The sequence below is a fragment of the Gorilla gorilla genome, chromosome 5, assembly GCF_029281585.2.
Source record: "Gorilla gorilla gorilla isolate KB3781 chromosome 5, NHGRI_mGorGor1-v2.1_pri, whole genome shotgun sequence".
Classification (NCBI taxonomy): Eukaryota; Metazoa; Chordata; class Mammalia; order Primates; family Hominidae; genus Gorilla; species Gorilla gorilla.
In genome coordinates, this window is record NC_073229.2 from 133223791 (window position 1) to 133248865 (window position 25075).

Here is a 25075-nt window from a genome sequence, read left to right on the forward strand (position 1 = left end):
CTACTACAGAGGCTATGAAAGTTAAACATTTGACTTCCCAGCCTCCCTTGAGAAGCTATGTTACACAGTTATCACCAATGAGATACAAACAGAAGTCTGCTAGCACTGTCTCTTTCGTTTCCTTCTCACTGTGTAGTACATATTTGTGATGTGTAGGAGGCAGCTTACAAGATGGCTCCCAATGATGCCTCCCTCCTGAAGGGACTACATCTTGTATAGTCCCTTCCCATACTGTATCAGGGTTCTGTGACCAAAGAATATGGCAGGAGTGATAGCTCACTTCCAAGATTAGGTTATAAAAGACATTGCAACTTCCATCTTGTTCTTATCTCCATCTGTCCTCTCCCTCCCCTGACACACACACTCTAGACCTTCCCCACTCTCCCAGATCATTTGCTCTGAGAGGAGCCCACTGCCATGGCTTGAACCCTGTAGAGAGATCCCTATGGTAAGGAACTGAATTCTCCTGCTGACAGTCATGTGAGTTAGTTTAGAAAGGAGATCTCCAGCTCAAACAAGCCTTCAGAGGACTGCAGCCCCAGCTGGTATCTTGACTGCAACCTCATAAGGGACCCTGAGCCAGAACCTCCCAGCTAAGCCATTCCGGAATTTTCAACCCTCAGAAACTATGTGAGATAATTAATATTTATTGTTTTAATCTGATATGTTTTAGGGTAATTTTGTTACACAACAATAGATGCCAGAAATATAGTGATACCTGAAGGTACAACAGCCTTTTTACAACCTTGATACAAATCACATTCTAAGGATGGCAGAGGGCTTTTATTAATGTAGTTGAACATCACACCGGCTCTGGACTGCCTAATTAAGACTTCTTGTGGAGGCAGACCCCTATCTGTTTACACTACATAGTAGGGTTTTTTTGTTATTTGTAGCCAAACACATTCCAGACTGACATACTCAACAATTTCCAAAATTCAACTACTGTTTCTAAAGAAAGGTTCCTCTTATTCAAGGATCTACTTCTGCTCAGAAGTTCATACTTCTCTTATCTTCTGGAACCCAGTTGTTCATTTAATGATCCAGAAAAAATATTCAGGCTGTCCTGCAGGAACTCCTAGTATTTAAAGGCAGTGGCAAGGATTATCCCCTTCATTCAGCAAGCAATTACAATACTTTCAGTAGAATGCCTACTTCTTAAAACATGTCTCCCTTTGACATACTAAAAACTTCATTCAGCTACACCCCAAAACACAAAGAATTCAGAAATGTATTCTAAGCTGCTGGATCATATAATCCATAGGAAAATGAGTTTCTCTTGATGATAACCTGCTTTATCATATGAATTCCAGGAACATGTTTCAGCCCAAGAGAAGGAACTGGCTGTCTCTAGATGAGGTTTAATCATGTAACACATAATGATGTTTCAGTCAATGATGTACTGCATATACAACAGGGTCCCCTAATATTGTACAGTAACTTTTTTTTTACTATACCTTTCCTATGTTTAGATATATTAATTAATTAATTAATTAACTTTTTGAGGCAGGGCCTCGCTCTGTTGCCTAGGCTGGAGTGGAGTGGTACGATCACAGCTCACCACAGCCTTGACCTCCTGAGTTCAAGTGATCCTCCCACCTCAGCCTCCCAAGTAGCTGGACCTACAGGCACACACCACCACACAGGACTAATTTTTGTATTTTTGTAGAGATGGGGTTTTACCATGTTGCCCAGGCTTGGATATATTTAGATATACAAATAATTACCATTGTGTTACAAATGCCAGTGTGTACTCAGTATAGTAACATGCTATACAGGTTTGTAGCCTAGGAACACTAGGTTATACCATATAGCCTAGGTGTGCAGTAGGCTATACCATCTAGGTTTGTGTAAGTACACTCTGTGATGTTTGCCCAAGGACAAAATTGCCTAATGACATTTCTCAGAACATATGTCCATCATTAGGTGATGTGTGACTGTACAGATCCCACACTGTCCTCCTAACTGCTTATCTCTCTCTAGATGCCAGAAGATGCCAAACATTGTAACACATAACAGAAGAAAAGTTTCATTTGGCACAGAAGTAAAAGTAATTTAGATCTAGTGACCTTGCTTTGTTTTTTCTTTCCAAGTGTACAATTGCTCAGAGATAGAAGCAATGCAGCCCCAGAAGAGGAAGAAAAATGACAGGAAATCCCGATCTACACTTGACTAAAATCATCAAACAATCTAGGCAACTGGTTTTCACTCGTATGATAGTTTTTTAAGTTGTCAGCAATTCTTGGCAAATACAAGAATAGAAAATAACTTCAGTAAAACTCTGAGCTAAAAGGCTTAATATTCTCACAGGTGTCTTGCCCTTATAAAGGGTGGGTGGGTCGGGGGGTACCTAAAGAAAGGAAATTTAGTCAGAGAATAAACCTTCTGCTTTAAGAGAAAACATAATCCAAAATATCAAGTATACTATATTTGAGGAAACACCAAATTTAAAACGAAGTTTTTCAAAATTTATGTAACTCCATATATATCACTTCATACACACACACACACACACACACACACACAAAATTTACAGATAACTTCTTAACATTTAACCAACCTGAGGAAGCTATTTCTTAAAATTTAATTTTAATAGAAATTCATTTTAACTTTGAGATGTAAAAAACAGTCTAAGATCTTTGAAGCTAGCCAGAGTACATTCCTGGATTCTAATAGTACTGCTTAATCATAGCCAAGCAGACACAAAATGGTGTTTCATAAAAGTGTGATAGTTGCTACTGCAATGATCAGTAGGTTTGCTTTTAATGTTTATTCAGTTGCATATTTTCAGAACTAACGTGACATGGATTGCTAAAGCCTGGAACAGCTCCTTGATTTCGAAACATGGTCACTTCCATAATGGCTATATATAAAAAAGCAGAATAAGAGGGCAAAATTTTGTTTGTATTTTTATTTTTAAAATATGGAACGCTTTACAAATTTGCATGTCATTCTTGTGCAGAGGCATGCTAATTTTCTCTGTATCATTCCAACTTTGGCATATGTGCTGCTGAAGCAAGCACAAGGCGGGCAAAATTTGAAATGCTAGTTCCCATCCCACAGAGACCCACACAGTACTCCTTACATCATACTTAGAGAAGGTGTCATATTCATGCATATTTTTGCTTTTGATCTGTGAAATTAATTTAGGGATAAATTCAGTTCTACTTTTAATTTTTCCTTTGCTGCCCCTACCGGCCCTTCCAATAACTTACAATAACATATTGTTTTAAAAAGTTACTTATGATAATATTCCCGAGACTTTTCTGCAATTTGACGATTTCTTCCACTCACAGGAAGACAAGCCTAGACTATAACAATGAAAGTGAACTCCACCAGAGGCAAGACAATGTGACTAAACACAGGGACTTCCCCTTTGCTACACCATGGTATTCTTTGACCTACTTTAGTTTTCTACAAATCATCCCTTTAGTTCTCAGCCTGAAAGCACCAAAGCTAGGCCTCTGTTAATCACACATTAATAAACAATAACAAACAACAAAAAAGACAAACACACATGTGTACACACACGTACACACACACACACACATATTTATATTAAGGAGTAAACAATCTAATCTGTGGAAAAAGCCACAGCACTAAATAAAACATTAACAAAGGATAATTTGTTGAGTTTTTTTTCTAGAATAGATTCTAAAAAATTTAAAAGGAGAATTTTTAGATAAGTATTTTAAGAAATGTAATAGCTTTTAAAATTAGTGTCTTGTGTATGTATTCCTGATCCACAGATCCTATCTTTTGCTTAAAGCACCTGTTTATACAACTTTACAATTTCTAATTGGGAGTGGGAAGAGAGATCTGACATGCTTGATTTGACCTGCCAAGCCTTTTTTCCTTTGGGAAAATATTCATCTGCCTTTTCTATTGATTAGTTCAGTACTGTGCAGTTTTATGAAGATTCTAGAAAAGTGTTAGGTGAAAATAAACAGCAATGACAGTGAACTAATCTATTTTAGAGGGAAAATTCCTCAAAGGCAAAGACAATTCCCTCCCTCATTTACCTTTTTAGGTTAGAAAAAGTAGGCCATCAATAACTATAATTAGTGCAGCATCTGTAGGATGCTTGATTCTACTTTAACTACATAGAATAATTTAATCTCACTTAAATTATAATTAAATGAGATCAGTACTTAATATGTCATGGAGCTATTAGTAAGCCTCAGAAAACTTGTTACTGGAATGTAGCAATTGTTCTCCACAAGACGAATGACCAAGGGAATGAGGAATAATGACATAATCTTCCTTCTCTCTGTGTTAAATTTATGCCAGGAAACTTTCAATGTCTCCAGGAAAAGTATCCACTGCTCTTTCTATTCTCCCCTCTGAATCCTTGCATCAGGACAGACCAATTTCAAATCAAATACATTTAAATGGTTAAATCAATACAGGTATATGAACCCTGATTTAATTTATGATTAAATTGCTACTCAGAAAGGTAACAATTTCTTTAAAAATGCATTTTACTTTTTGAAATATCTCACACATATTATTCATAACTCAGTTGTATATCTGACTTTAAAATGTACATAATCTAAAATTAAAGCAACAATAAGTTACTCCTAATTTTACATTTCCCTTAGGAAAAAAGAACAATGTACTAATATACATATCTGTGAAACCACATCTGATTCCATGTATTAAACCTAAATAATAGACAGGCATGCGATCTAAGAAAAAAACAGCCTTGACCAAAAAATTTTTTTCAACAAATTTAATGTTTAGAAATTTTCTATTTGTGTATAACATGTAAAATAAAAACTTTAAATTTTGAACACTTTCAGTTATAATTTAAAAATGTACCATGTATTTTAAGCAAAAATTAAAGGGGATGTATCAGAATTAATTCTACCTAAATATTTTGGGATATGCAATAAACTTGATCTTCATCTTCCTCTTTTAAATTAATTAACCTGCTGGGTGAGGTGGCTCATACCTGTAATCCCAACACTCTGGGAGATGGAAGTGGGTGGACTGCTTGAGGTCAGGAGTTCGTGACCAGCCTGAGCAACATGGTGAAACCCTGTCTCTACTAAAAATACAAAAATTAGCCAGGCATGGTAGCATACACCTGTAGTCTTAGCTCCTCAGGAGGCTGAGGTGAGAAGATGGCTTGAGCCCAGGAGGCAGAGGTTGCAGTGAGCTGAGAGCGCACCACTGCACTCCAGCCTGGGCAACAGAGCGAGACCCTGTCTCAAAAAAAAAATTAATCTAACAAATATTTATTTAGTTTTTACTATGTGCCTAATGAGTGATGAAAAAATAAATGATGAGAAAACCCTGATATGGTCTCTACCCACATTAAACCTCACTTTAGTGGAGGACAGAAATTAATCCAAGAATTATCTAAACGTGATAAAAGATGGTGCTCTGAGGAATAATGGAGAGAATGGATCAAGTTAGGGAAGCCCTAGAAGGCTTTCTTTTTAAGAGACAGGGTCTTACTCTGTCACCCAGACTGGAGTGCAGTGGTACAGTCACGGCTCACTGCAGCCTTGAACTCCTAGTCTCAAGCGATCCTCCTGCCTCAGCCTCCCAGGTAGCTGGGACTACAGGCATGAGCCACCATGCCCAGCCTGGAAGGCATTCTTGAGGAAGTCAGAATTGAGAGAAATCTGAAAAATGAACAAGGGGAGTTTATGAGGTGAATAAGAAAGCAGAGGCAAAGCTCTGTCCCGGTAGAGGAGAAAGCATGTCAAAGGCTTTTGAGCAAAAGTAAGCAGTAAGCAAAGAGGGCCTGTGAGTCTGAGGCGCACAGAGTGAGGAAGAGCACATTGCAAGATGAGGCTGCCAAGGTCAGCAGCCAGACCACGGAGGGCCTTGCAGGGAGGCTGACTATTCAACTTGGCTTACTCCTGTTGACTTGGTGTAATCCCTTCTCTCACAGTGTCCCAGTTTGGATGATAAATTATGTGAGGCCATGTAAAAACATTTATCTTTAACGAAAACACTATGAGAAGTCATATATAAAAATTTTAAGATGGTGTGTGCGTGTGAAAGAGAGAGACACAGAAATAGCTATATTACAACATGAATTCATACACAGTAGTCCCCTGGTATCTGTGGGGTACACATTCCAAGACCCCCATAAATGTGTGAAACCACAGGTAGTACTGAACCCCCTATGTACTATGTTTTCTCTTATACATACATAGCTATGATAAAGTTTAATTTAGAAATTAGGCCCAGTAAGAAATTAAAAACACTAAGTAACAATAAAATAGAATAATTATAGTAATATACTATAATAAAGATTATGTGAATGTGGTCTCTCTCTCTCTCAAAATACCTCATTATACTGTACTGTTGGTAAGTGAAAGTGAGGAAAGTGAAACCATAGATAAGGGGGGACTGCTGTATGAAGGTAAATATACAACTGCATCTGCAAAGTTTGAAACACACTTCATAGTTGGTCTCAGGGAGAACGAGATGTCTGAAAGTATACCAGACGAATGGGTTATAGAGCCTTCCTGCAGAGAGAAACAGCCCTTGGTCACTGCCCTGTCTGAGTCCCAGGAGTCACCCTGTAGAGGTTGGGCAGGCTTCTGGCCTGAGCGGGGAGCATGAATATGTCTGTCAGCCAGGGTAGAGACACACCTCTATATCAGATAGAAGAGGAGACGGAAACTGCCAACATAGGCTCAGGTATAACTGTTTGAAGAGAAATAAGTAGGAGGGTGGGGTGGTGGGAGGGAGCACACGAGAAAAGAGAGGAAGCCTGCCCTTGGGCAGGGGGTTGGGTGGAAGGCCAGTAGGCTGCATAGACCAATGACTTGCCCCAAATTTTCCATGAGCCATACCCAGTAGGCAACTCAATTACAGTGATGGGACCAGAGGGGATAGAGATGATGTGGAAATGTTCATGGAGACAGAGCAATCAAAATTTAGGGAACCACAGTTGGGGAACTGTCTGCTCATCGCAACTGATAACTCACTATCTTGCCAGAAGATGAGTTTTGCCTAATCCTTGAATCCTGAGGTCTTCTCTGAGATTAATGCTGTGATTACTGCTGTTTCCCCTTTGCATTTTCCTATGTACCCTTGCTGATCCTTTTGCTTTTAAGCTTTTGATGATTCAGATACGTCTTGTGCTACCATCTTTTAATCTGATTGTCTTTCTACTCAATCTATAAATTTGTCACCAGGGGAGTTTTAACCATTTGCATATAAAGCTATTCATCACATATTGTGAAGTTAACCCATTTCAAAAGAAGAAAAATACCTTCTACCAGTTGTCTGGTATCCAAAAATGTCTGAAAATAGTTATCCTTTAAAAAAAAAAAAAGAAAAAAGCCAAAAAAAACTAAAAAAAAAATTAGATTTTCATTTATTTTACCTCAACTTGTAGCCTTTTACTTTACCCATATCAATGCTGAATTAAACAGAAAAAATAAAATTAAGCCATGTATACAATTTTGGATCTAAAGAACTGAAATTCATGACATGGAAATTAACAATGAACGGTAAAATCATCATGAAATAGTCTTAGAATCTTAGTAAACTAGTATTTAGCCTTGTCACTAAACTGGCTTGATTGATATCTGTCAACTTCTAGAATTTCCCCCACTGCCCCCTTTTTTTCCTACAGGCTATGATCATTCAAGTCCTCAAACAGCTATACGCTTATGTTCTTGATTATATGCCAAGATGATAAATAAAGGTTTATAGATGACTCCAGAGTTAGCTCAGAGTCAATAAATCTAAAGGTGACCTAGTCCACATATCAGGCTATAATGGAAAATAGTGTATTTAGCTCCAAAGCATCATGGATTCAGCTACCTAGACAATACTCTGCCCAATGATGTACTAATTAACACCAAAATAGAAAATGATTTAGGACAGTATGTGCTTTAGAACAAAAGGAAGATCTGAAAGCCACAGTTCATCATCAATCACCAAATCAGAACATGGGACATAAAAAATATCAAATGAAAGAAGAGAAGAGAGGAGGGGAGAGGAGAGAAGAGAAGAGAAGAGAGAGGTGGGGTGGGGGAGAGGGAAAGGGAAAGACGGAGAGTGGGTGGGAGAGAGAGAGAGGGAGAGAGATGAAGGAAGGAAGGGAGGGAGGGAGGGAGGGATAGCAAGCATAGAGTATATGAAGTATAAACAAGTCTATATCGCTGAGAGTACACTTTCAGGTTGGCAAAATCTGTGTGGTGATAAACTAGTAACAATTTAGCAATCTCTACATATGTAACAGAGGCAAAACAGCAACAACTGCAACAACAACCAGTCCTCTGTTTTACTTTCTACACCCTCTAGTTGCCTAAATGTCTTCATATTACATACTGTGACAATTTAAAAAAGTTATCAAGAATAGTACTGTGTCCTCTTGTTTTCCTCATCAAGTATGTAACATAGGTTACCTGTCACATAAGAAACTGTGCTATTTGAATTGCAAAATTTTGCACTTATTTCCAATCCCTCTCTCCTTAAGTTCCCGAATTTAATAGCCCATTAACTCTTTTCAGTTCTCTATTCCTATTATTTCCCATTTTCACATCTATTATCATAACCTTTATAAGCATATATTTTCCTTAACTATAGGCATATCTGAGAATCATTATCACTATCAGTGTTCTTACAGGTTTATATAAAAAATTATTTTCCCCTAATACTATTATTATGATGCTTCTCAGATTTATAAGAATAACTATTGTTATTTAGTTTCTTCTTTTCCTGTTTCCATTTACTCATTCAATTTTCAGAGATTTGTTTCTTTTTATTTTTCCAATATTAAAAGAAGTAACAATTCACTGTGATTGAAATAACTAAAATATAAATTCACTTGGTTTTAAAAATCACCTGATTGTCCCTCTCACACATTCCTTTCTATTTGATCATGAAGACATAGGGAGGAAACTCTGAAGCAGAGTCCTTTTTCTTTCTTAAATAGCTTCAAATGTGTAACAGTATGACTAGAGGATTAAAAAACAAACAAAGAAAAGCAAGATATTGGGCCATTGTAATAAGGACGAGGTTGCAGGCCAAAAAATAAGATAAATGTGTGTTCAGGTGTAGAAAAGACCCTGGATCACACATTTCTCTTTCTGACATATGTGATTGTAATATTCTTGGTGTCTTAAAATACTGACCCCTTATTAAAATACAAAAAAATTATTTTCTTTAAAATATTAAATTACTTTAATATTACTTTAAAATATTGAAATTATTACTATACCTTTTCTCTGTTATAATAGAAGATACTATCTATAATTAGAATCTAAAACCAATACATTGAAGGTATTTTACAAAGTTAGAACTCCTTTTCGTCTAATGTAAGATAAGAGCCTAAACTAAGAATAAGATCATCCCTTAAATCTTAAAAGAGGCAAGTTTAAGAGGGATAAAAGAATCACTACTATCCACACTCAGTGAAAGGTAAAATTATTAAACGAATACAATATTTCCTGGTTCTACATTCAAATTAATTATTTCCAACCAATACATATATTGACAGGTAATAAAAAGCCTTTGTTAGATCCTGTATCTTGATTTGTGGCTTAATAACATGTCTGTAAACTAAAACAAAAATACACAAATTTGTGATTTCTACCAAACTCTTTCCCTAGAGCCTTTGCTGTAGCTTCCTCACAGGGGAAGAAGCAAAACATAAGCTTGCTTATTTTTAAATCATGAAGGTTTGCTGTTTCTTTCTTTCTTTTTTTTTAAAGTCACTATGATTTGTTGTACTTTTTATTGGAGCAGTAGGGGAAGAGGGCTATTATTTCTCTTTGTCTCCCTGCAGTGAGTTAGGGTAAGGAGGAATGTGGATCCCTCTGGGATAAAATGAAAAAGAAAGTAGATGTGAATTATATGTGGGTCTACTCTATTTCCCTTAAGAAATATCGACCAATTCAAGTAATCAAGATCCAGACATGTATCATAGCACTGAGATCATGTGATGGCATTTAAATTTTAATAAAAATAAGATGAAACTAAACAAGTCAACAATAGTCTTCTGTTTTCAAGTATGTGTGACACGAAGTAGAAAAAAGAGGCTCATGAAGATACCTCAAATGGTGGACACAGCCATACCACTTGAATAACCAACAGATATAAATGGATATTATTTTTAAAAGAGAAGAAATAATGACCATCCCAAAAAGAAACATGCTGCAATAGTGAAAGACAGTGCTAAGATTAAAAGTTCGAGAGAGACTATGTAGAGAAAAATGGATTTGCCTGGGTCAAGTGTCAATGAAGACTTACAGTACAGCAAACGTAAGTCACATTTGAAGTAACAGATGCCAGAATACAAAAGAAACTCTCAGATCTGGAGGAAAAAGGCAAAAAGCCACCATCATCTTATTATCTCCTTGGCCCTGGTTCTTCTGGTGCAATATTCGCAAAATCAATTATGTTTCCTCAGACAGGCCTACTTTCAAAATGTATGCTTTTCACCTTTCATTCTAATACAATTTAATCTGGTTGCTTTTCTGAAGAGGAAAAGAGTATATAACTTCAAGAGCCTATAGTCTGGATGTCCCACCATCCTCCAGCCCTTACTGTTCAACAAAACAGCTTGAACCCCAATGCCTCCTCACTCACAACTTCCCCTCCCTATCTGTAGGTCTCCAGTCTATCTGGGCACAAAGGGATTGTATCACTGTCATTGCAGCTCCTCCACACCATGACCAACTTCCCTGAGCTCCCATAACACTGTCCTGCACAGTGCCCACCCTGCTGTCACTCCACAGATCATCATTAATGTGTAGTCATCAAGGGTAGAAGTCTTTTATGGACATTTTGGAGGTAAAAGATAGTAAAAATAGGAGAGAAAATTCCCTAAAACTGAACGCTAAGTAAGATAACTGTCCTCCAAATTCAAAGAAAACAAAAAAGGAATGTAAGCTTTTCAAAGTGATCCATTTCATCAGCAGAGCCTCATTCCTATGGCTATAGCTTTGTGTTATTACCTCTCCCTCTCTCCAGTCTTTCCTCTTCCATCTCTTAGTTTTGAGTCCTCAAATCCTATACACACTTCCTCAGGACTCTCAACTGCACTCACCTTGACTATTCACAAGAGCAATTTATTTTTGCTGCTGCCTTATCCTACCAGATCAGCCCCAAGTACTATTCTTTTCACAGCCTCAATCCACTCATCAAAATGTCTTCCTAAATAGCATGAAACAGACACAATACAGGTATGCTGGATATGTTCTATTTGCCCCTGCAAAGTATGTATCTGCCCTACTCTACCCTGTTTTGTGCTTCAAAATGCTCACCACTATGGACTGTATCATTACGGTACTCTTACTGTTTGGTTTATGATAGAGAGGCACTAACAAATTGGAGGACAGGGAGAAGAAGGTCAGGGTATTTATTCTGAAGGCAGAAGTGGGTATATTCCTCTATTGAAGGCCACAGTTCCTGTTAGGCAGGCAGGCTTCTCTTATAGCTGCAGACCTCATTGAGTTCCAGTAACTACACTCAACCCTTGCCCCTGAAGTTTGGGGGGGACAGTGACTTCCAGATGTCACTAGTTCAAAATGCCCATCATCCCTTGTTGGTTTCTCTTAACCCTGCATACACCTTTGTAGACAGTCCTTTTTCTCTTTAGTCACCCCAGCTGAGTGTGCCATCCATTTTCTGCTAGGATCCTGGCTGATTCAGCAGGGAGAAAAAGAAACTAATTAAAAATTTAATTGATATCCTCAGAGAATAAAATACTCATAATATAAGAACTGGTTGCTCAGAGAAAGTAACAATCTGAGAATACAAAAGAGTTATTGAAAGTTAAAAACATGACTGCTAAATAAACATGTCGATAGAAGAACTGAATAATAGAACTGGGCTGAAGGGCAAATTTGTAATTTGGAAGATAAGTTCAGGGAACTCTCCAAGATATAAAGTAAAAAGACAAAAAAGAAACGGTATATGAAAAAAGGTTAAGATGAAGGTCTAACACTTAACTATTGGTCAAAAAAGGACAGACATAAGAGATATAATAGAGGAGAAGTAACAAAAGAGATGATAGAAGAGTAATTTGAGATTCAATCTTTATATTGAAAAGACCCAAGCATAGTGGGGAGAAACATATTCTGACACACACCAGTGAAATTTCCTGGGCTTTTTTTTTTTTTTTTTTTTTTTGAGGCAGAGCTTCACTCTTATTGCCCAGGCTGAAGTGCAGTGGTACGATCCTGGCTCACTGCAACCTCCGTCTCCTGGGTTCAAGCAATTCTCCTGCCTCTGCCTCCCGAGTAGCTGGGACCACAGGCACCTGCCACCACACCTAGCTAATTTTTTGTATTTTTAGTAGAGATGGGGTTTCATCATGTTGGCCAGGCTGGTCTGGAACTCCTGACCTCAGGTGATCCACCTGCCTCGGCCTCCCAAAGTGCTGGGATTACAGGTGTGAGCCACCACGCCCAGCCGAAATTTCAAACTCTAAAGATAAATGAAAGCATCTTAAGTTCCCAGAATGTCCTTCTTCTTAGGAAAAACATGATAAAGTATTTTGGGGTGAAGTGTTTGTAACTTTCAAGAGGTTGAGCAAAAGGAGAGAAAAAAACAGAGAAGGCCATCGTGGCAAAATGTTAACAATACGTGACTCTAGGTGAAGGGTATATGGCATTTTCCATACTATTTTTTGAACTATTTGATAGGTTTAAAAAAAAAGTTGGGGAAAAAAGAAAAACAAGCCTCCTAGAGAGGGGTAAAATAAAACAAATAAACAAACAAAAAAAACCAAGTTCCATACTAAAAGAATAAGAATGAGACTGGCATAAGACTTCTCATTATAAACACTAGATGCTAGAAAATAATGGAATAATGCCTTCACAGTTATGAGAGAAAATGATTTTAACCTAATATTCAAATCAACTGTAACAAAATCTGAGGTAAAAGTAAAAACATCTTCAAATATTCATGGGCCAGAAAGCTTAATTCCCACAAACTTTAATTTTTTTTTTTTTTTAAGACTGGGTCTTGCTCTGCCACCCAGACTGGAGGGCAGTGATACAATCATAGCTCGCTGTTACCTGGGACTCTTGGGTTCAAGTGATCCTCCCACCTCAGCATCCCAAGTAGCCAGGACCACAGCCGTGTACCACGACACATAGCTGATTTTTACTTTTTATTTTTTTGTTGAGATGGGAGGGGTGGGGGGTCTCACTATGTTTCCCAGGCTGGTCTCGAACTCCTGGCCTCAAGAAATCCTCCTGCCTCAGCCTTCTAAAGTGCTGGGATTATAGTTGTGAGCCACTGCACCCAGCCTCCACAAACTCTTAAGAAAATTAATACTGAGCTTATGAAACTTAAAAAACATAGCAATGAATTACTTAAAAAATGTGATGAAACCACATCTTATTATCACGCTAATCCAAGCATTACATCACCTACTGCTGAAACACTGCAACAGCCCTTTAACTGGTCTTCATGCCTCCTTTGTTGTGCCTATCCATGCCCCACACAAGAACCATCATTTTATTTTAATGTTCCATTTTATTTTTTTAAATGTAGGTAACAGATTCACATTGAACAAAATACTTTCATATGATTTGAATGTAGGAAGTGCAAAAGAGCATTAAGTCCCTGAGACCCAGAGAGTGGGGCCCCTACACTTCAGAGGGCCTGCTGTGGACCTCCTCCAGCTGCACCCCTCTGAGAGATGAAGTCCACAGGACTAGGGCATGTGCCCACCCAGATTATGCTTCAGGTACTTGGAACCCTAGGAATCTCTACTCAAATGGGCTGAGCCAGCTCTCTGGGCCTACACATGGGTTGTCCCCCCTGTGGCTGAACACAAGGCCCATGTACGCAACCTTAGGCTCAGAAAGTGGACAGGCAGCAGCTGTATGCGGGGTGTGCAGCAGCTGATATGAGGGCAGGGTGTCTATCCTTCATAATGTAGGGGTGGGTGGGACTGGGGTGGGAGAACAGCATAGACAGGCCACCTGCTGGCCAGGGCCCACCACGTTGAAATGGGCTTATGAAAACGTATACAGTGAAAAGCCTTGGACTCATTCCTGTCCCCAGCCAATGGCTACTTTTTCCAAAGACAACTACTGTTTCTAATACAAGTTAATCACTTTAAATCAAAAATCTGAAAATGTAATCTCCAACCTAAAGGATTTTAGTGGTTCTCTATTACTGTTAAGATAAAATCCAAAATTCTTAAAGTGGTCAACATAGCATTTTTCAAACTATAACATTCATTAGAACCATTTGGGGATTCAAGTCTGATCCAGTAGAACTGGGGTGAGGCTTGAGATTCTGCATTTCCAATATCTTCCCTAAGTGATACAGATGCTGCTGACCCATAGGCTACACCTTGAGTAGTAAGAGTGTATAAGAAATTAATATTCCTTTTGAAGCTATGACTTCAGCTACCCAGGTAGGGAAGGAGGTTTTCCTCCTGGTTTACCCATCTCATTTAAAGAGAAGAAGCTACAGCCAGTCCACACAGATGGGAGAGAGGGTGGGTAGAAACTGCCAAGTAATAATAATAGCTAACATTATTCATTCATTCAACAAACATTTGTTGGACAATGTATGTGATAGCATTGGTCTAGAGGGTCCAGCAATGAACAAGAAAAAGTCTCAGTCTTCCTGGAGCTTATAACCTACTAGGGCAGACAGAATAAATATATAAGTAAATAACGAGTTCAGGTCGTGTTTGGGGCAAAGAAGAAAGATAAATCAAGATAAGGATCTAGAGGGTAAGAAGAGGTGCTATTTTAGATAACTAAGGCATATACAAAGATAGCTTTTGTTTCTTTTCTTTCTTTTTTTTTTTTTTTTTTTTTTTTACCATACTAAGTTCTAAGACAGGCACAACGCTAAGTACCTTAAAGAGATGAAGGTCCTTTTATCTTCATTTTGCTGATGATAAACTGAAGCTCAGAGATGGTAAGTAACTTCCTCGAGGTTAGACAGGCAGAATCGGGATATAGACCCTGGCAGTCTAGGATCAATTTCTGTGTTAATATATATTTCCTGTTCATGTTACATGAGGGCTGCAACTCTGCTGTGCTCAGCTGAGCTCCCCGTGTTTTCATATTCTGGAAGCCAGACTTAAACTTTTAACCTGTAAACTGCCAGGTGAGGGCCTGCCAGTTTAAGACCAGCATCATAAGAAACTCAAGTACAAATATTCACCAGACACACTGCAAGAATGTGTCTTGTACTCACTCAGCAGACTCAGAGGCACGAGCTAACATTTAGTCAACAAAAATTTCCCTTTGTTGGTTTAAAACTCCCCAGTTTCAATCACTTCAATTTTTCTCTAAAGTTTAAGGAAAATAAGTTTAACATGCAGCAGGTCACTCTCGTTTTAGCAATGGTTCTTAATCTTTTAAGATCACAATCTCTTTGGAAATCTGATAAAACACGGGCTCTCTCCCAAGAAAAATGCAAGTGAGTACACAGTTTTGCCTGCAGCTTAAGGGGTTCAGACACCTAAAATAGCAATAATCCTCAATTTGAGAATGCTTACATTGTAGCATCTTCTGAAATAAATCTCTGCTCTGAAAACTTTCTTCTCCCTGGTGAAGGGAGTGATCCTCTTTTACTAATTACTTAATTTAATTAAAACACAGTTAACTCTTAATTATTAGCATTTCAAAAATACAGCTTTGTCCTCTAACACAGTTCTGCAGCAAAAAAGAAAAAGGACCTAGCTAGCTGTTAAGAATTAATTATTTCAGCTTCCTGAAAGGCAAGTTTCAATGATAGGTTATCTATGTGTGAATTAGCCGTAAATATTTTTATTGTATAGTGGGTGATTTCCCTTCTATAGTCAGTAGTTTACAACAAGTATGTTGTTGAATACAACTCCAGTCCTTGAGAAACACAAGCATAATTTCCCTAAGTCACATATAATTTCCCCAAGTCACATGTTTTTAGAGAAAGGTAAATTTGTTCCTTCTGCCCTCTAAAAACCATGAAATGCATCTCTAGACTAAGAAATGATTTAGGCTTCTGTATCATTTTTCAGCTTCATAGTATATTGTTGATTTTACTTTTTTTTAATAAACAAAACACAGTACTACTAAAATGTAAAATGACACAATGGAGAGAGCAGGCAAGTAAAACAGTAACTTTTGATTCTTGATGCCTCATGTTTAATTATACAATGACTGAACCATAATGTGGTAGAGCTCTTAATACAACATACCCAAATTATTGCATGGCTAATTCAAGGAGTTTAAAGTAAACAGGAATATAAAGATGCTTAAATATATACTTAAGGCCAGCAGTGTTTGTGACTTGAAAGAGAGCTAAGGCAACATGATAGTTGACTACGGAATCACCAAAAAATACAGACATTTTATCTAGTCAATTTTTTTTAATAAAATGGCAAAGATATTTGAATTAAGCAGATTTAGAAAAAAATATAAATAGGTAAATTTTTATTATTTGCATTCAATAGAATCAAAAATAAAATGTTTTTTTGTTTGTTTTTTTAGTTTCAAGAGGCAGTATAGTATTGAAATTAACAAAATAAACTCTGGAGACCAAATGTCTGAGTTTGAATCCTTACTCTGCCATCTGCACTAGCTAGGTGAACAGGGGCAAATTAGATAACCTCTTTGTGTCTCAGCCTCCTATTAAATGGGTGAATGCATGTACAGAGTTTAAAGTGACATCTGCAAAAAAAAATCCAAGCATTTGAATGTAAGCTCTACGAGGGTAGTGATTTTTATCTATTTTTCCCTTTAGTGCATATGAGTACCTAGAACAGTACTAAAGATGGTAGGTGCTCAAAAAATATTTGTGAAATGAATGACTGATATCGTTGTTATTATATGGTTATTTTCTCAATAGATGGAAAAACTAAATCACTTAAGCTCGGCTATTTAAACTTGGAAACTTTGGTCTCTTTTCCCCAACCCCCCTTTAAAAACATAAGTGTTGTGACATTGCAAACCCGTCTTCTCCTAAGACCCACAGCACCAAAATATGGGCAACAAACTAGATTTTGGTTGAGCAAGAGTGCCATCTAGCGCTCATAAAAGCTACAAGCTGAGAATTAGGAGTAAATTTTTATTCAGTGTAAACACAAAGGGGAAAAAACCCACAAATGCAAAACTCATTAGCAAAAAATATTCTTCATTAATAGCCAAGGTGTTTGAAAGAAAGTTATTTCTAAATAAAAATCTCAGCTTTAAAAGTTGGTATATACCATATTAGAAGAGACATTTCAGAGAGTTACAGTTTACTGAAGTTCTACTTACCTTAAAAGCCACTCTTCTATGAATAGAAAGTGGTGTTTTGACTTATTTTCTTTTTAATGACATGTGTTTGGTCTCATAATAGATTAACTCATTATAGAAATTTTGGAAAAATTAAGAAAAGCATAAACCACTGCCAAGAGAGATAACCGCTATTAGTATTGGGACATACAGTCACGTGTCACATAATAACATTTTGATCAACAATGGACCATATATACTATGGTCATCCCATAAAATTATCATGCAACATTTTTACTGTGCCTTTTCTATGTTTAGATAACACAAATACCATTGTGTTACAATTGCCTATTCAGTACAGTAATGTGCTATCGAGGTTTGTAGCCTAAGAGCAATAGCCTAGATGTGTAGTAGGCTATACCATGTATGTTTGTGTAAGTACATTCTATGATGTTTGCACAATTATGTAATTGCCTAACAATGCATTTCTCAGAATATATCTGTCATTAAGCAACACATAACTGTATATATGTGTGTATATATGTATACACCCCTTCTAGATTTAAAATATACATTAAAAATAGTTTAATTTTAATAAAACATTTGGCCAAGATGCTAAAAATGAAATGAGAAAATTATAAATATTGATAATTTGTTTCTTTACTAAAATCAAGAGCTTTCTCTGTCATTGAAAAGCTCTCATCTCAACATTGTATTCAGTGGGTTAAATTTTTAAAATAAATTGCTATAAATTATGTAATCATTTGTGGGTAGCTCTACAATAGCCAAAATACATAAGAATTGCGGTTTATAAAGTGAAAAAAGACAAAATTATTTCATCTGTTCCTTATAGATAACACAAAATTGATAGTAAAGTACACCAACTTGACTTTGGGTGATCTGAATAAAATTTGGGTTTGCTTAATATTTAATCTCACTCCTTATTCATTTGAGAATGCTCATTAAAGTTTTGGGATTTGCTTTTAATCCTCTTTCCCCTCAAATCATAGACACAGAAGAGATTTGACTCACAGCTCACTAGAGAATTATCAAATGATGAAAAGAAAGCTGACTGCCATTTCCTACCTTTTGGACAAATGCTGTTTTGCTTTTAGTACCAAGAATGGGAAGTAAAACATTTCCTAAAGTTGCATAGGAATAATGGTTGACAAGAGTCATGGAGGAAAGGAAGAACGAGGAAGATGAAGAAGCTGCTAGAGCCAGGCAGGCCTCTCCCACTGAGGCATGGTGGGCCCCACCTAGTGAGGGGGCAGACACTGGGGTAGAGCATCTATTGTTCAGGCTGGTGTGAGGCTCCTTTATCTGGAGAATGGTTGCAAAGGTAGGAAGAAGTCGAGACTGGACTCATACTATCACTAGCTGAAGCACACTCTATTCTGACATTAATCAGGTTTCTAAGCATATACCCTAAATCACAGCTCTCTTCATAGTATGCAGGAAGGACTCTTTTCCTAACTCCTAGCTTCAGGAGATAGGTTGTTAGGGTAATGGTTCCCAATGGCTTTTAAAATGGTTCCTAATGATCCTCCTGGTATTCACTCTTTTCTGTAATCTGTTCCTTTTGAGTATGGACTAAACCTAGTTGGCTGGTTTCTAATGAAGTGATTAAGGTAAAAGTTATGGGATGTTTTTTCCAAGATTAGGCTATAAAAGACTGTGATTTCTGTCTTGCTGGCACTCTCAGGCTAATACTCTCTCTAGCTCCTCACGTTTCCTTTGAAGAAGCAAATGGAAAGGCCCATGTGGCAAAGAACTGAGGGTGGCCTCCAGCTAACATAACTAAGAACTTGAGGCCCTCAATCCATTAGCCTGCAAGGAACTGAATCTTACATCATCTGAATGAACTTGGATGAAAACTCTTCCCAATTTGAGCCTTCAGATGAGACCATGGCCCTGGCAGATACTGTAATTGCAGCTTTATAGGAGACCCTGAAACAGGGATCCCAGCTAAGGTGTAAGCAGATTCCTAATTCACAGAAATTGTGAAATAATAGTTGTGTGTTGTTTTAAACTACCAAATTTGTAATGAGGCTATAAAAAACTAATTCAGTTGTTAAAAAAATAAAAGCTCCTCAACACCCCCTCCCCGACCCCAGAGGGAATGACTCTGAGGGTCTTTTTCCTCGGCTTGTGGAAGCCTCTGCAGTAACCACCTAAGCCTGGACCCTGCTCCTCCCTTTGGCATGACTGACACTTTCACAAATTAGGTCCTCTCCAGTTCACTGCATAGTCTCTCTCTGTCATCCAAGGACTTCTGCACTTTCCCCAACATCTGAAATAAATAATATGATGTTTGAGCAAACTTCCTAGTTCCATGCTTCAGTGACCAGACTAGATTGGAATCTAAGTGCATGTGTGGTTTCTAAGATAAATCATCCATCTTTATTATGTATCATTAATTGTACTGTGGTTTGCAGCTTCTATTTACTATTTACCAACTAGTATGAAAAGAGTTCAGTATTTTAACAAGTACTGCTGTGCCAATGCATACTGGCTGAATATCAGTCCTAGTTTATGCTGTAAGTTTAATTTGCTTGATAAGAATCTACTTTCTTTCAATAAGTTTTCAATATAGTATAAGTGTATGAGTTTGAATGTCAAGCATAGTAACATTCTAGGGAAATTTCAATTCTTTAATGTAAATTTTACAACTTCTTTTGGCCATCTCAGTCTTTAAATTACGAGGGTATTACTTTATGGAAACTTGTTTTATTGGAATTGTTTTATTTATAATGCCCATCAATGTAGTGAGGAGCTTTGACACAAGTTATAGTTACATGTTCATACAGGCACTGACAGATGGCGCAAGGAAGATAAAAGGGGGCCACAAAAAGGAAACAAAAATGAGGCCAAAACTTAGTCTGCAGGAAACAACAACAGAGCATTAATTACTTCCAGCCAGTCATCCGAGATTTGGTTTAGGCATGTTTGGGATAGAGGCAGTGTATACTTGTGTAAACGACAGACGAACTGAGAATAAAAGTTAATTATTACAGTAAAATTTATTTGCTGTATTAAGCTGTCTTTATTATTCCAACCCATCCTGATCTTTCCTTGCTTTGAATTACAGTCATGCTTCGCTTAATGACACAAATATATTCTGAGAAATGTGTTGTTATGTGATCTAATCTTTGTGCAAAAATCATTGTGTATGTTTACACAAACCTAGAGGGTAAACTCTACTACACACCTAGGCTTTATGGTAGAGCCTATTGCTCCTAGGCTGCGAACTTCTATAGCATGTTGCTGGACTGAATATTGTAGGCAGTTCTAACATAACGATAAGTATTTTTGTATCTAAACATATCTAAACATAGAAAAAGTACAGTAAAAATATATTATAATCTTATAGGACCACTATTGTATATGCAGTCTGTTGTTGACTGAAATGTCATTATGTGACACATGACTGTACTGTATCACCCTACATTTCACATACTTTTTCCCCATTGATTTTGTTTTCCAATACAAAAATAATACATGCTCACTGTAAAAAGCAAAAACAAAAAAACCAAAAAACTCTAGGAAAATAGACTAGTGATTAAGAACAGAGACTTAGAAATCAGACATGCCTTCTCGACTCCAGTATTCACTATTTAAGTTCATCTTTCTGGGTCTGTTTCCTCATCTATAAAATCTAAAACTCACCTCCCAGAATTGTTGTAGGTATAAAATTGGAGATTGCAGGGAAATGAGACTTCAGACAAAGTGCACAGATAGTTGTGTAAACTCATCCAGAATATGAATGTAAACCCCAAATATAAAAAGACAATAGTATGGCATGAACTGAGTTTTGCAGATCTGGTGTAACCCACATGATCAGACAGTGTCACCAGCAGCTGCACCCCACCTTTGGGAACCCTGGGGTCCAAGGAAAGAGCACTAAGGCGGCTGCAAGTACTTCTTCTCAATGAGAATGCCTAAGAGCTTCCCGTTTCCTTGACTAAATAAATCAGAAACTTAATCTAACATTATAGTGAGTGGGTTCATGCATATTTGTGTACTTCTTTTGTTTGGGAAAGATCTCTTCCTCAAAACCTGTAACCCATGGAAACACTGCAAATGTTATATGTAAAATGCTTATCACAATGCCATATGGTAAGCACTCAATAAATTTAAATGATTTTAATTTTTTTAATTCATTAAACAAGTCATATCAAAAATTAATTACTAATGATTACCATTATTCAAAGAAAAATTTAAATCACCAATAACTCTATTTCTAAAAGAGAACTATGGTTAATATTTTGGTGCATGAGAGTTTCCTGACTTTTCCCTCTTCTCTATAATAATAAATATTTTACATACTATTTTAAAGCTGTCTTTTCTATTTAAATTTGTATATTTATTTCTTTTCCTATACATACATTTTAAAACAATTTTCAATAATTATAATAAGTTCGTGACCAGCCTAGGCAACATAATGAGACCCTGTCTCTACAAAAAACTTAAAAATTGGCTCGGTGCAGTGGTGTGCATCTGTAGTCCCAGCTACTTAAGAGGCTGAGGTGGGAGGATTGCTTGAACCCAGGATTGAAGGTGCAGTGAGCTATAGTCACACTGCTGTGCTCCAGCCTGGGTGATGGAGTAAGACACTGTCTCAAAATAAAATAAAATATAAATATAAATAATAATTCTTTATATCTATAATCCCTGCTGTTTGATATTTAATTACCCACTTGTATATAAAAGACATATAGATAATACATTTATATCATAAATATATTAACATGTACACACTTTTAAAGTTTGGACTAATATTCAAACTGCCCTCTAGAAAGTCTGGCTGTATGATGCACTGTCCCACCAACAGCTGCACTGTTGTCAACACAGTACCATAAAATTTCACATTTTTAGCCAGTCTTAATTTGTTCTTCGATTTTCACTACAAAATTCTTAAGGGCAATAGTTGTTTTCTTTTGTTTTTACATCCCCCACAATGCCAAAACAGTGTCAGACATAAAGAAATATTTCAAATGAATTCTAACCTTATCTTTAAAAAGCATATTTATTTCAGCCTTAGGTGGAGAGGGAGGTCTGCTATAGAGGTGCTGTGGGATTCAGGAAAAAAAATAACAACCCTGTAATTCTGTATTTTAACAAGAGAAAGGAGCTAATCATAATTTAGTCTCATTCTGACCAATTAAAATAATATATTGTATGAAATGAAAGAATATTTATCTCAAGGTTTGAATCTTCATATATTACTATATATCTACTTCCAAATTCAAAAAGGGAGCCATCAAAGACCATCGTAGACTGGAATTGGATATTTCTTTATCGGAATAATTACCACTAAGAGAATAAAAATAAACACACTTCTGATAAATTCTCATTGCCTGGTGGAAAGGCTAAATGCAATTCTAGCCTGGGGTCAAATTTTTGCTTATAAAGTTATTTTTCTGTGTTAAACTGAAAAAAAAAAAAGAAACAAAAGGGACTGTCTGATATTCATACTCTAATATTCAATACAGGCCCAATCATGCAAGATATGTTTAAATCTTTAACACCTAAGGAAGATGAATTAAGCTTTAATGTAGTATTTAAGAAAAAAGCAGTTGTCACTAATGAGGTATAACAGTTAGACTTTCCATCTTCCTTGACAAGGTCAGTTGCCAAAATAATTTTGTTTCATCATATTATAACAGATTTTTAGCGCACATATCAAAACTCTGACCTAACAAATGGTATGCAAAAGGACAAAAATGGCATTTACTCTTATAAATTTGCAAATATTTTGTGCTTAATGGTACTGTCATAATAGGATTTACAATTAGAAAATCTCAGTGAGGTATTTTAAAATCTAAAACATAAGCAACAAAGTTAAAAATGCCTCAACAATTATGTTGGTTTGGGTACCCAGTTCAAATTGAGTAATTTCTGAACATTATATAACTTAGGTGAGTTTGCTTTTTAAGAAATCAAGACTAAAATGTTACAATTTATGAAATAAATGCTGAATTATGAAAGGGATGCAAAAAAGTACTTTTCTACATTGTTTAAACACAATCCTTTATGATTCTAATGATAATTTTCCATAATAACTGAATAAAAGAATAAGTTGAATCTGAAGTATGCATGAGCATACAAATGGGAGAATGATTTCTGTATGAGCTCAATGTACTTATACAACCTAGGCTTGATTTCTAAAGACAATTGAGGCTCCTTTTCTTTTTAGCTATAAACAACTTGCTGTATGATATGTAATGCAAAACCGTATTTTGGGAGATTTCAAACATTTATAATCCACAGGAAAAATACTCAACACTCCTACACTATTTTTTCAAGCCCACAATAGTGCAGTCTTTCAGCTATAAAGCCAGAAGCCAGTTATAAAACCAGTACTTTTCCACTAGAGTTACTTGTGGGGCGGGGAAGGGGACGTTCAGCACTGCAAACGTTAGGGTCTAAAATAAGATCATTGCAAGGAGTTACTACAACACTTGCACTGCCAGCACTGTCATGGCAACAATGAACTAGCTAGGAGAATGCTCTTTTAACTTTCAAAGCTAATCTTGAGTCTATTGCTCATGGAAATATACCAAATTTTCTTTTAGGTAGTGCATTAAATAAATCATCTTACTAGGAATCTCTTAATATAAAAATAAGCCTTTTATACACCATATTTCCAGGATCACAGTCCACAGAATCCTTGCGATCAGGCAACTTTTATAATGACAACATAATGAAAATTATACACCACAGTGAAACATGAAGATTCAGTAGGGTTCAAATCAATTTCAACATGGGTCAAGGTTTAAATAAGAACTTGATATGCAACTTAATAACATCTGAGAATGTGGTTTCCCCTAGAAAAGTTTTAAGTTTTACCTTGAAGGAAAACAATTTGGGAAAGAAAGTAATATATTTTCACTGTTAGGAATCTTAACGTTAAATTTTTATTCAGATAATGAGGTATAATGTTGGAAAGCACAGACTCTTGAGTCTCATGCCTGGGTTTTAAACCTGACTCCTCCTCTTACAGATTGAGCATCCCTAATCCAAAAATCCCAAATCCCAAATGCTCCAAAGTCTGAAACATTTTGAGAACTGACACGACACCCCAAGTAGAAAAATTCCACACACAAGTACTTAATACAGACTATTTCATGCAAAAAAATTATTCAAAGTATTGCATAAAAATTACCTTCAGATTATGTGATAAGGTATATATAAAACAGATATATTTTGTGTTTAGATTTGGGTTACGTCCCGAAGATATCTCATTATACATATGCAAATATTCCAAAATCAAAAAAAAAAAAATCTGAAATCTGAAACACTTTTGGTCCCAAGCATTTTGTTCAGTTTTGAAACAGGGCCTCCCTCTGTTGCCCAGGCTGGAGTGCAGTGGTGCAATCTTGACTTACTGCAGCCTTGACCTCCTGGGCTCAAGCAATCCTCCTACTTTACCTCCCAAGGAACTGGGACCACAGGCATGCACCACCATGCCCAGCTAATGTTTGTATTTTTTGTAGAGATGAGGTCTCACTATGTTGCCCAAGCAGGTGTTGAACTCTGGGCTCAAGCAATCCAACAAAACCCTGGGATCACAGGTGTGAGTCATGGTGCCCAGCCTGGTCTTAAGCATTTTGGATAAGACATATTCAACTTGCATTAGCTATGATAACTTGGGCAAGTTTTTAACCCATCTGGGCCTTGTTTTTTCTTGACAGATAAAATGGGAATAAAAATATCTACCCATACAATGTTGGGAAGGTTGAATGAATTATTACATGAAAAGGGCTAAGGGTTAGGTGTGGCATACAGAATGCCTTTTCTTCTTGTTTTCAAAAGCATGCAGACTGCTAATGGCTCCTTAAGACAACTTGATTCCAATTCCATGGCACATTTTAAAGCAGACAGGAAAGTCTGGTGCCACCTCTGCCCCTCCC

The 25075-nt window shown here is 36.8% G+C and overlaps 1 protein-coding gene and 1 non-coding gene across 2 annotated transcripts in view; both read right to left on the minus strand.

Moving 5' to 3' along the window:
• Window positions 1-25075, minus strand: part of SESN1 (sestrin 1) — a 106565-nt gene that overhangs the window by 68075 nt on the left and 13415 nt on the right. The gene's annotated exons all lie outside the window — the stretch shown is intronic.
• LOC115935078 (U6 spliceosomal RNA) lies at window positions 2918-3023 on the minus strand. Its single transcript, XR_004070793.1, has one exon. It is a non-coding gene; the product is annotated as a U6 spliceosomal RNA (small nuclear RNA).